Source organism: Podarcis filfolensis (genome assembly GCF_964270895.1).
Source record: "Podarcis filfolensis genome assembly, chromosome: 16".
Lineage (NCBI taxonomy): Eukaryota > Metazoa > Chordata > Lepidosauria > Squamata > Lacertidae > Podarcis > Podarcis filfolensis.
In genome coordinates, this window is record NC_139620.1 from 458,603 (window position 1) to 470,942 (window position 12,340).

Sequence of the window (12,340 nt, forward strand, 5' to 3'; positions counted from 1 at the left end):
ATGGTGAAAACGGGCAGAGAAGCTTTTCCTGCTGTCTCCTAATGCTGGAATCCATTGAAGCTGAATGCTGGCAGATTTAGGACGGGTGAAAGAAAGCCCTTCTTCATTCAGCGCAGAATTAACCTGTGGAACTCCCTGCCACAGGAGGCAGGAATGGCCACCAGCTTGGATGCTTTAAAAGAGGATAAGGCAAATTCATGGAGGAGGCTCTTGTGTTCAAATCCTGCTTTGGGGCATCAGGTTGGCCACTGCGAGAACAGGAGGCTGGCCTAGATGGGCCATTGGTCCAGACTTTCCTGACATACTTACATACTCTACTCTTGTTTCCATCAGGATCCTCGTCCCGGGGGCCTGATGAAGAGGTCTAGGGGCCGCATCCTCTAGGTCCATGTCCTCTAGGACTGCAGCTCTGGCCAACGCATCTAAACAGTACCTCAACCCCACTGCCCCCAGGGGGGGCCGGAGGGCGAGGAGAGGAGGAGCGACTCTCGAGGAGACCCTCCAGAGCACGGAGGGGAGCAGCCTTGGGCAGTTCTGCCTGATCCCTCAGCCCTGATTCATGAAAGCAGCCGGGCCATGAGTGATATTCCCAGGAGAGCGTTTAGACGGGAGCCGGTGCGAGTAATTTAGTGGGAGCATTAAGACGGCACCGGATTACTTATTTATGGGAACTTCTTGACAGATCTGTCGCTCCATAATTCATGCCGCAGAGCGTTTAGTCAGGGTCGCCAGTAAATAATTCACTTATTATAAACTAAGGGGTGTTTTGCGAGAGGCTGAATTACGGCCTCCCTCCTGATTCGGGGCTGTAAATATGGAAAGTGACGGCGCCGTCGTCTTCCCAGGCAAGAATCTGGGAAGGAGAATCACAGAATCAGAGAAGCTCAGAGCTGGAAGGGACCCCAAGGGTCATCCAGTCCAGCCCCCTGCAATGCAGGAATCTCAGCTCAAGAATCCAGGACAGATGGCCCTCCGACCTCTGCTTGTGGCTGTTGTTGAGTCGTTTGGTCGTGTCCGCCTCTTTGTGACCTCCTGGACCAGAACACGCCAGGCCCTCCTGTCTTCCACTGCCTCCCACATGCTGGCACCTTCGAGAACACTGTCCCACCATCTCATCCTCTGTCATCTCCTTCTCCTTGTGCCCTCCATCCTTCCCAACATCAGGGTATTTTCCAGGGAGCCTTCTCTTCTCCTGAGGTGGCCAAAGTCTTGGAGCCTCAGCTTCAGCATCTGTCCTTCCAGTGAGCACTCAGGGCTGATTTCCTTCAGAATGGAGAGGTTGGATCTTCTTGCAGTCCATGGGACTCTCAAGAGTCTCCTCCAGCACCATAATTCAAAAACATCCATTCTTCAGCGATCAGCCTTCTTGATGGTCCAGCTCTTCGGCGATCAGCCTTCTTGATGGTCCAGTTTCTCGCCAAACTATCACTACTGGGAAAACCAGAGCTTGAACTATACGGACCTCTGCTTAAATACCTCCAAGGAAGGAGAGTCCACAACTTCCTCCACTATTAAGTGAGGTGATAAAAATGTAATTAAAACAAACAGGAGGTGGAGTAGTTCAGATCTTGGCATTTGCTTCAAAGAGGAAAGTCAGATGCTAAAAATCGGTGCCTGGGTTTGGGGCAGGAGACCTTCCCAGCCTTCCCTGACAACGCTGCAGATTGATCCTGGGACCTCCAGGGTCTGTGGCGGGGGGGGGGGGTCTCTCCCAGCCCTACCTGGAGATGCTGCTGGAGACTCAACCTTGGACCTTCTGCATGAGAAGCAGGTGTCCTGCAGATTTATGAGCCCTTCCCCTTATGCTAAAGTCAGATTCCAGTCCTCATGGTTCTGAGTTAAATAGGGAAGCAGGAGGTTGTCTTGGACTGAGTCAGAACTTTGGTCCATCCAACTCACTACAGTGGTAAAAAGGTAAAGGTAAAGGGACCCCTGACCGTTAGGTCCAGTCGTGGCCGACTCTGGGCTTTACTGGCCAAGGGAGCCGGCGTACAGCTTCCGGGTCATGTGACCAGCAGGACTAAGCCGCTTCTGGCGAACCAGAGCAGCTCATGGAAATGCCATTTACCTTCCTGCCGGAGCGGTACCTATTTATCTACTTGCACTTTGCTGGTATCATTTCCACACTTGCCTCTGAAATAAAACCATCTTTGCCGTGACTTTTCTGCAGGAAAGCTGCTAGAGGAACGTGGTCCTTCCTCTCTCTTAACCCTAGAGCCTGAGGGTGTCTGAGGAGGCTGGACGTGGGAACATTCAGGACCGGCAAAAGGAAGTCCTTCTTCACGCAGCACAAATTTAAACTATGGAACTCACATTTGCAGGAGGCCACCAACCTGCGTGGCTTTTAAAGAGGACGGGACAAATAGGACAAAAGTCCAAAGCCCCAAGAAGCCCCAGTAAAAAAGGTAAAGGGACCCCTGACCATCAGGTCCAGTCGTGGCCGACTCTGGGGTTGTGGCGCTCATCTTGCTTTACTGGCCGAGGGAGCTGGCGTACAGCTTCTGGGTCATGTGGCCAGCATACAGTGGTACCTCGGGTTAAGAACTTAACTTGTTCTGGTGGTCCGTTCTTAATCTCAAACTGTTCTTAACCTGAAGCACCACTTTAGCTAATGGGGCCTCCTGCTGCCGCCACGCCGCCGGAGCACAATTTCTGTTCTCATCCTGAAGCAAAGTTCTTAACCCGATGTACTATTTCTGGGTTAGCGGAGTCTGTAACCTGAAGCATCTGTAACCTGAAGCATCTATAATCTGAGGTACAACTGTATTGTCTACAGTGGCTCTCAGAGCCTCCCCCTCGCCGATAGGCTAACGGGGGTCCAGCCTTCTGCACACAGGGCAGATGCTCTAACCTAAGGTTACCAGATTTTTTTCAATGAATCCGGTGACACTTTTCAACTTCAATGGATTTTGTATGGGGACTGACTTGTAAATCCAGGGACTGCCCCCGGAAAAACAGGGACCTCTGGTAACCTTACTCTAACCCAGCTGTTCTCCACCTGTGGGTCCCCAGATGTTGTTGGACTACAACTCCCATCATCCCTGAGCTCTGGCCTTGCTAGCTAGGGGTGATGGGAGTTGTAGTTCAACAACATCTGGGGACCCACAGGTGGAGAAAGGCTGCTCTAACCACGCAGCCCTTTCCTGTTTCGGAATGTAGGAAGCTGCCTTGTGCTGGTCTTTCTGTCTCTCTCTTGCAGGCTTCCTCAATCCCGGCCCTCCAGATGTTTTGAGACTACAGTTCCAGCATCCCTGACCACTGGTCCTGCTAGCTAGGGATCATGGGAGTTGTAGGCCAAAAGCTCTGTTGTCTACAGAGCCTCCAAGTGCCCCTATTTTCCAGGGGCAACCCCAGATTTACAGAAGCCGTCCCATTTTCTGATGTGATCCCAGAATGTCCCGGTTTTCCTTAAGACGTCCCTATTTTCATCAGAGGGTGTGGAGTTATGTGACCTCCCAAGTCAAGGAGATAAGTACCTATACAACCTTTGGAATATGTCTGAAGGCAGCCCTGTATAAGGAAGTTTTTTAATATAAATGATACTATTATTATTATTATTATTATTATTATTATTATTATTGATTAGGATGTCCCTATTTTCACCACAGAAATATTAGTCAGTCTACACTGACTTGCATTTCTCCATTTGAAGAATTTTGGCACTGCAAAGTTAAGAAAACGCAAATTATTGAGGACAGCTGCGTTTGATGTGCGTTTTAGAAGACATCTGAAAGCAGATGTGTACAGGGAGGATTTTAATGTTTGAGGCTTTTGGGGTTTAAAAATGTTGTTGGAAGCCACCCAGAGTGGCTGGTGCAAGCTGGTTGGATGGGTGGATAATACTAAAATAATAATAATAATAATAATAATAATAATAATAATAATAATAATAGCAGCGGCAGCTTTGGGGCACTGAGTATTGGACAGCTTCAAGTTATAACACCCAAATTTCTCCACCCTCACCTCTTAGGGATGATGGAAGTTGTAGTTTAACAATATTCTGGGGAGTCAAAGGGTGTCCATCCGAGGAGAGAATAAGAATAAAAATCAGGATCAGGCCAATGGCCCATCTAGCTCAGCATCCTGCAGGAAACCTGCCAGCAGGATCCGAGCTCCAGAGCAACTCCCTCCCCTCATGTGGTTTTCCAGCACCGGGGATCTCCCTTTCCTCCATGAATTCCCCCAATCCTCCCTGTGGCAGGGAGTTCCACAGTTTAACCACATGCTGCACGAAGGAAGAGAAGGATCTCAGCCAACCGACAAAGAGAACTGAAGTCAGTGAATGTTGATGCCCTTAAAACATGTCTCGGCCTCTAAGGTGCCACAAGGCTCTGGGTGTTGATGGCATTGTGGAAATAAATCTCCTTGTCAATCAGATTTCAAGCATCCCCGGCTCCAGCCTCTGACCCCCCCCTGGATTTCACAAAAGAGGCTCATGGCTTTGCATCGTCAGCTGCAGCACGAAGGCCGTGTGTTTTCTTGCCCCTTCCCCTGATCTGGATGTCCGGAAGTTCGAAGGATAGTGCAGAGTTGGAAACGATTCAGAAAAGGGAATGGAGGGGCTTCCCTGGGGAGAAAGGGAGCAGCGTTTTTTGACTTCTTAGTTTGAATAAAAGACAAGTCAGAGAGACCTGATAGAAGCTTATAAGGCGATTCCTGGATACAGAAAACTTCCTCCTTCTCTCAGAACTCATGGGCTGCACCTTGAAGCTGAACCCTGGGAGATTCAGGAAAGATAAAAGAAAGGACTTTGGAGAATTTTGGCCCTGCAAAATAAAGAAAATGCAAATGATTGAGGACAGCTGCATTTGATGTACGTTTTAGAAGACATCTGAAAGCAGATGTGTACAGTGGAGCTATGGAACTCACTGCCACTGGAAGCAATGATGGCCACCAACTTGGATGGCTTTAAAAAAAGATTAGACAAATGAATGGAGGAAGAGGGGGCTCTTGAGGACCACTGGCCCCGAGGGCTATGGGCAGCAATGCTTGTGAATACCAGTGAACTGAAGGAGAGGAGAGGGCAGCAGCGCTCGAATCCTGCTTGAAGCTTTCCCATAATGAGCATCTGTCTGGCCACTGTGAGAAGACAATGCTGGACCAGACGGGCCATTGGCCTCATCCGGCACGCCCTTCTTATGTCCTTATGGAACCCCCAGTTGCAGAGGCAGTCTATCTGGCTTCCTAGGTTTGCAGGGGTAAAGGTAAAGGGACCCCTGACCATTAGGTCCAGTCATGACTGACTCTGGGGTTGCACGCTCATCTCGCTTTATTGGCCGAGGGAGCCGGCGTACAGCTTCCGGGTCATGTGGCCAGCAGGACTAAGCCGCTTCTGGCGAACCAGAGCAGCGCACGGAAACGCCGTTTACCTTCCCGCCCAAGTGGTACCTATTTATCTACTTGCACTTTGACGTGCTTTTGAACTGCTAGGTTGGCAGGAGCAGGGACCGAGCAACGGGAGCTCACCCCGTCACAGAGATTCAAACCGCAGACCTTCTGATCGGCAAGTCCTAGGCTCTGTGGTTTAACCCACAGCACCAACTGTGTCCCTTTGTAGGGGTATTTGGCCACAATGATGCCAGGCCATTGGCCTGATCCAACAGGCTCATTGTACATTCTTATTTCAACCTTTCCGCATGCAAGGAAGGCGTGTTTCTGCCCAGTCCTCCTGGAGTCCAGGGCGGTGGAGACAAAGGACCAGGCTCCATAGATTATTCCTTGCTTGCTTCCCCCCATCCCAGTGTCTCTCCTTCCCCAGCTCCTTCTCCCGCCCCCACCGCTTCTCCTGTTTCCGAATCCCAAACAGGGTTTATTATCTTGCCGCCTCACTGCGACCAAATTGATCAATGTTTCACGCAGCTGGAAAAGCAGTGGGCAGGGAATCGGAGATTAAACAAGGAAGGAATTTTCTGGTTTTGCTAAGAGGAGCTCTTCTTTTCCCCCAGCCCCTCTAGTCAAAGGTCCCTCTCCCCATCCTGAACTCTCCTGAGCTGAGAGGTTTGGGGGCTGCGAAGGCTGGATTTCATAGAATCACAGAATTGTAGCGTTGAAAAGGATCCCCAGGGGTCATCTAGTCCAACCCCCTTCAGTGCAGGAATTGCAGCTAATTCCAACCTCTGCTTAGAAACTTACAAGGAAGGAGGGCTCATTCTGCCATTGAACAGCTCTTACCATCAGAAAATTCTTCCTAGTGTTTAGTCAGATCCCTTTGAATCCCTTTGAATCCCTGTTCTTTGGCTTCTAGTAGAATGCTTTTTAAACAAGCGCATGTTTTAAAGCTCATTCTTTTCCTTCTCATCTGCTCTGCTGGAGCTGGTCTGCGACCATATAGTAAATGATTTTATTTGATCTGATATACTGCTTCCCCTCCCAGCCGAGATTACGAAAGAAGAAGCAGAGATAAAATCGGTTAAAACTTGCCGTAAAATCAGGGGGGGAACCTCACTTACGAAATGCCTGCTGGAAGAGAGAGTCCTGTGCTAAGCGCCTGAAGTTCAACAGGGAAAGAGCCTGCCTGTTCTCAGGTGGCAGGAAGTTCCACAGGACCCCCCATTGACTGAATGTCTTCTGGTGGATGTGAGCCCTGAATCTGGGCCATGGGGGACCAATGGCAAGCCTGTGCAAGATTTTGAGAACAAGGGTTCGACCCCAGCAACTGTTTAGCTGCGTTTTCCACCAGCTGGAGCCTCTGGTCCAGACCCCAAGGGCAGCCCCACACTGAGCGCATTGCAGCCGTCAAGTCTTGTGGGTTCCACACCCCGCCAAAAGGAGCCTCTTTCTCCTTCACTCAGTGCACAAACTCTGGAACTCCCTGCCGCAGTGACGGCCACCAACTCGGGTGTCTTTAAAAGAGGCTTGGACAAATTCATGGAGGAGAATGCGCTCTCTGTGGGGCTTCCCTAGCGCTCGACCCAGAAGCTGCCACTGGTGCAGGATGCTGCAGCAAGGTTGCTGAAAGGAGCGAGGCCTTGTCTGTATGCAACACCAGTGATCAGAGTTCTGTACCGGTTGCCAATTTGCTACTGGGCCAAGTTCAAGGTGTTATTCCTAGTATAGGTAAAGGTAAAGGGACCCCTAACCATTAGGTCCAGTCGTGGCCGACTCTGGGGTTGCGGCGCTCATCTTGCTTTACTGGCCGAGGGAGCCGGTGTACAGCTTCCAGGTCATGTGGCCAGCATGACTAAGCCACTTCTGGTGAACCAGAGCAGCGCACGGAAACGCCGTTTACCTTCCCGCTGGATTGGTACCTATTTCTCTACTTGCACTTTGATGTGCTTTCGAACTGCTAGGTTGGCAGGAGCAGGGACCGAGCAACGGGAGCTCACCCCGTTGCGGGGATTCGAACCGCCAGCCTTCTGATCGGCAAGTCCTAGGCTCTGTGGTTTAACCCATAGCACCACCCGCGTCCCTATTCCTAGTATACAAAGCCCTTAACAACTTGGAACCCGCCTGCCTTTGAAATCGCCTGAGCCCACATGTGCCCACTCAAACACTTTAAGGGGTGGGATTGGCATTGCCACAGGTGCCACAATAAACCCATTCTGAACTTTGTAAGGACTTGTCCAGTTAGTGTGGCAATGCCTACCTATCCTTGGAACTCCCTGCCTATTGATATCAAGCAAGTGCCTTCGCTGTTCTTTTTTCAGCGCCTGCCGAAAAAACAACATTCTTGTTTAGACAAGTCTGCCCAGATTTTTAGAAAGCTGGTGCGTATTTAAATCTGCTTTGGTATTTTAACTGTTTGCATGTTCCAAACTGTTGTAATTCCCCCCGATTTTCTTGTTTTATCTTTTTGTAAACGACTTTCAGTCTTTTGGTTTTACATTCAAGCGGTGCACAGTTTCTGTAAAATAAGTACATAAATGGCTGCTAGCCACGATGTCTGTGGTCTGTGCCTCCGTGGCCAAAATCTTCCAAATACCAGTGGTGGGAAACTGCAGGAGGGGAAGAGGGCTCTGGGTTCAAATCCTGGGCTGAGGTATTGTATAGATGTTTTTGTTGGTGTGTGGGGTCATTGTTGCTGTTGCTGCTGTTAATTTATCTCTATTTTGGATCTTAGAATAACAGAATCATGGAACCATAGAGTTGGAAGGGGCCCCTCAGCGCTCATCTAGCCCAACCCGGTGCAAGGCAGGAATCTCAACTCAAGCATCCCAGACAGACAGTCATCCAGCCTCTGCTTAAAGACTTGCAAGGAAGGAGAGTCCAACACTTTCTGGGGGCGTCTGTTCCACTGCCAGGTGGAAATGGTTCAATTTGGTCGGTTGGATGTTTCATTTATGGTTTATGACTACTTTTGTTGTGGTTGCAGTTTTCAAAAGTACGTTGCAAGCTGCCTTGAGCAGGGTTTTAACTTTGGAAAGATGGCATACAAATAAGGCGACTGATCGATTGATCCGTTGAGTGCTGCTTTGACTGATTTACAGGCTTCCTTTTTGCTCATGTGGTCCTTCAAGAGAGCGGCAAATGTCACCTGCCTGCGATGCTGGGAACTCAGACTCAGCCCTGACAGCTCAGGGGCCAACATCCCTCACAGCCTGGGATTCCCTCCTGGGTAAGAGGGAGAGAGAGAGAGAAATCAAATCCTTCTCTAGTTCCCAGTGCAGCCCAGAGCTGCCTAATGTCTCTCGCAAAAGATGTCACCGAGAGTCCTGAGGGGACCCAAAGTGTCTGGGCTAAATATCATTTCTGGAGACTCCTCAACTGCCTGCCAATGTCCAGGGGATGGAATGAGAGCAACCACTTAGCGCATCACAGAGAGAGAGAGAGAGAGAGAGAGAGAGAGAGAGAGAGAAAGAAAGAGGGGAGGAGCATTAGGAGGTTCTTCTTAATGTTACAGGTAGGTAGCTGTGTTGGTCTGCTGTAGTCAAAACAAAACAAAAAAATTCCTTCCAGTAGCACCTTAGAGATCAACTAAGTTTGTTATTGGTATATAACAATAACATATTATATATATATAAAACAATAACAAACTTAGTTGGTCTCTAAGGTGCTACTGGAAGGAATTTTCAAATTTTGTTTCTTAATGTTAGTCAGCAACTGTCTTCTTGCAATTCGAATCCATCCTGTCCTCCACTCTGGAGCTGCAGAAAACAGGCAGGTCCCCCCACCTTTTATTCCAGAAAAAAAAGCACTGGAATAGCTGGTTCCCATACCTTGATAAAAGTGTGCCAATGGTGCCACCACAAAACAGCACCCTACACACACACATGGAGACTTGTTCTGCATAGGATGGACAGAGGAGGTCCACAAAATCAGTCGCCCTCACCTGCAGCAGAGGAGGGCCATGATCCAAGGGTGCCCCCTGCCCCTCCCAACATTTGGCAACCTGAATCGCTACACCATTGAGGCACCAGCTCCTGCCTTCATCTGACCCAGCCCAGGGGAGAACTTCTGCACCCCCTTGAGAAGAAGAAGAGATTGGATTTGATATCCCGCTTTATCGCTACCCTCAGGAGTCTCAAAGTGGCTCACAATCTCCTTTCCCTTCCTCCCCCACAACAAACACTCTGTGAGGTGAGTGGGGCTGAGAGACTTCAGCAGTGGCGTAGGGTGGGTTGTCAGCACCCGGGGCAAGGCAAGTAATTTGCGCCCCCTAACCCATGGATTTGCGCCCCCTAACCCTAACCCCCAGATGTTGCGCCCGGTGCGGCCGGCCTCCCCTGCACCCCCCACGCTACGCCACTGGACTTCAGAGAAGTGTGACTGGCCCAAGGTCACCCAGGAGCTGCATGTGGAGGAGCGGAGACGCGAACCCGGTTCACCAGATTACGAGACTACCGCTCTTAACCACTACACCACACTGGCCAAAGTGCCAAAGGGACGCATTCCCAACCTGTGTCCTCCTTGCCCAGCCATCTGAGCAATGCAGGAGCTCAAGGGATGCCCCCCAGGGCCTTGACTTCCCAGACGCTCATTCACACAACAAGGCAGACATCCCCTTTTCCGATCCTAGAATCAGAGAATTGTTGGAAGGGAACTCCAAGAGTCATGTAGTCCAACCCTCTGCAATGCAGGAATCACGGCTCAAGAATCCCTGGCAGATGGCCATCCCACCTGCATTTAAAAACTCCCAAGGAAGGAGAGGGAGTCCGTCCCGCTGTCTAAGAGCTCTTACCATCAGAAAGTTCTTCCTCATGTTGAGTCGGAATCTCCTTCCTTGTCCCTTTTTGTCTATCGCTTCAGGTCTCCCGCTGTGAAGCTGCAGAAAACAAGCTTGGTCCGTCTTCAGGTGTTTGAAGACGGTTCTCTTGTCACTTCTCAGTCTTCCTTCTCCAGGCTAAACATCCCCAACTCCCTCGACTGTTCCTCATCAGGCTGGGTCATCATGATCCCTTTCTCCCCACAGACACACTCACAAACTCCTTTCGCTTGTGGGATATGCCCTGCCATTGAAAGAAATCACATAAGGCAGAAGAAAGAAAACCTCTTTCAGAACACAACACAGTTTATTGCTGCCACCTGCTGGACAGGTTAGAGTTGAGGATATCTTTTTTCGGTTGGAAAGAAGTGGATAAGGTTATTTTGAAGCTTAACCATCTGTTTGAGAACTTTGTCTGCTTCTGGCTATAAAGCTAAAGGGACCCCTGACCGTTAGGTCCAGTCATGGGCCGACTCTGGGGTTGCAGCGCTCATCTCGTTTTATTGGTTGAGGGAGCCGGCGTACAGCTTCCAGGTCATGTGGCCAGCAGGACTAAGCCGCTTCTGGCGAACCAGAGCAGCGCACAGAAACGCCGTTTACCTTCCTGCCGGAGCAGTATCTTTTTATCTACTTGCACTGGTGTGCTTTTGAACTGCTAGTTTGGCAGGAGCAGGGACAGAGCAACGGGAGCTCACCCCGTCGTGGGGATTCGAACCGCCGACCTTCTGATCGGCAAGTCCTAGGCTCTGTGGTTTAACCCACAGCACCACCCGGGTCCCTATGCTTCTGGCTGTGGCGGCTTGCAATTCTCTGCAGTGTTAGACTTTTCCGGTTTTGTTTTTAGTCTAACAAACTTGTGTGTTTCTATGAGCAGTGAAGGGTCACTGAAATCTCCGAAAAGACGAATCACCAACAGTCCAGCCCTTTGGAGCTTGTCTTTATTGGCTAAAATGTGTTTGGTTGTAGTCCAGTCCCTAAAGGTCATCCATTTTGGACCTTGTCAAATGAGAGACATTTTACGATGATAATATTCTTTGCTGAGATGAGGCCTCTAATGGCTAAGTCGATTTTCTTGAGAATATTGTCTCATGGGGAATCCTCTGTATTTGGAGAGGGGTAGGAAGACAAGTTTATGTTTGATTAGAATTAAATTCCGACTGTTCGGGTTCTTTTGTCGTGAGCCTTTTTGGGTAGATTTGAGTATATAGTGTTTCCTTGAGGAGTCTTGTAGGAAGTTGGTTGCTTAGGATCTGGGATTTCCTTTAGTTTTCCTGAGATCCCACTAGTGGGCCATGTTTATTCTACTAGGTTTTGAGGCCTAACCTCTTGATGGTTGACAGGTTAGAGTTCTTTATTCAAGCCGGAGTTATTAACAGACAATGACAAATCCCTGCCCCCCCCCCCCCCGTTAACGGAGAAATCAGAGGGCTCCCTTGGACAAAAAACAAGGACACCAGCCAGGAAAATTGGAGCAAAACAGCAGCCAGTTGGCTTGGTCTTTATTGAAGACTGTCGCAAAAGGACTCCCACCTGCCACCAGGTGGAACAAGATGGAAGCCCCACACAAAAGAGAACCCAAACTTTTATTAGCTGCTCATCCCCATGTTACACCCCCTAAACTACATCACTCATACATCACGGTTACATCATGAAAGGGGAGGTCTGCGGGCAGTAATCTGAGCATCCTGGACCCTGCCCCATGGTTCCCCTTGCCCTCCACCAAACACCCATCAAGTGAAACAAAAGAGATATTTACATTTCCCTCTTTCCAGTTCATCCCACCATTTTGTCTTCATCTGGGTTTGTTATTTCTGGAATGGCTACCTGTCTGGCACTCAGGTATCAGGATGCCAGGGATTATCACTCAGCTGAGGAGCTGAGCTCACATGTCTATATGAATTTCTGAAGTTTCCCCAGTGAGCCAGTACACAGAGACATTTATCGGTGAATTCTTACATTGGTATCGTGCAGCAAAGGCCCTTTGAATAGATAGGAAGAAACTGTGATGAAGTGTTTTGTGGGGACAAGTCACAAAAGTGATTGTGCTGGTTTTGGTAGTGGGCTGCATGTGCAAGATATCTGCTGGAGGGGCACCCCCCCCAAACCTATGCATAAATTCCTGCAACACCCCCACATCCACAAACAGCCCAGGATGGCAGACTTAGCTTACAATACTGCTGGGGTTGTGGATGAAACCCC

At 49.6% G+C, this 12,340-nt stretch overlaps 1 protein-coding gene across 1 annotated transcript in view; it reads left to right on the forward strand.

Moving 5' to 3' along the window:
- LOC310751719 (uncharacterized protein) overlaps positions 1 to 12,340 on the forward strand; it is a 950,206-nt gene that overhangs the window by 34,858 nt on the left and 903,008 nt on the right. The window lies entirely within an intron of this gene.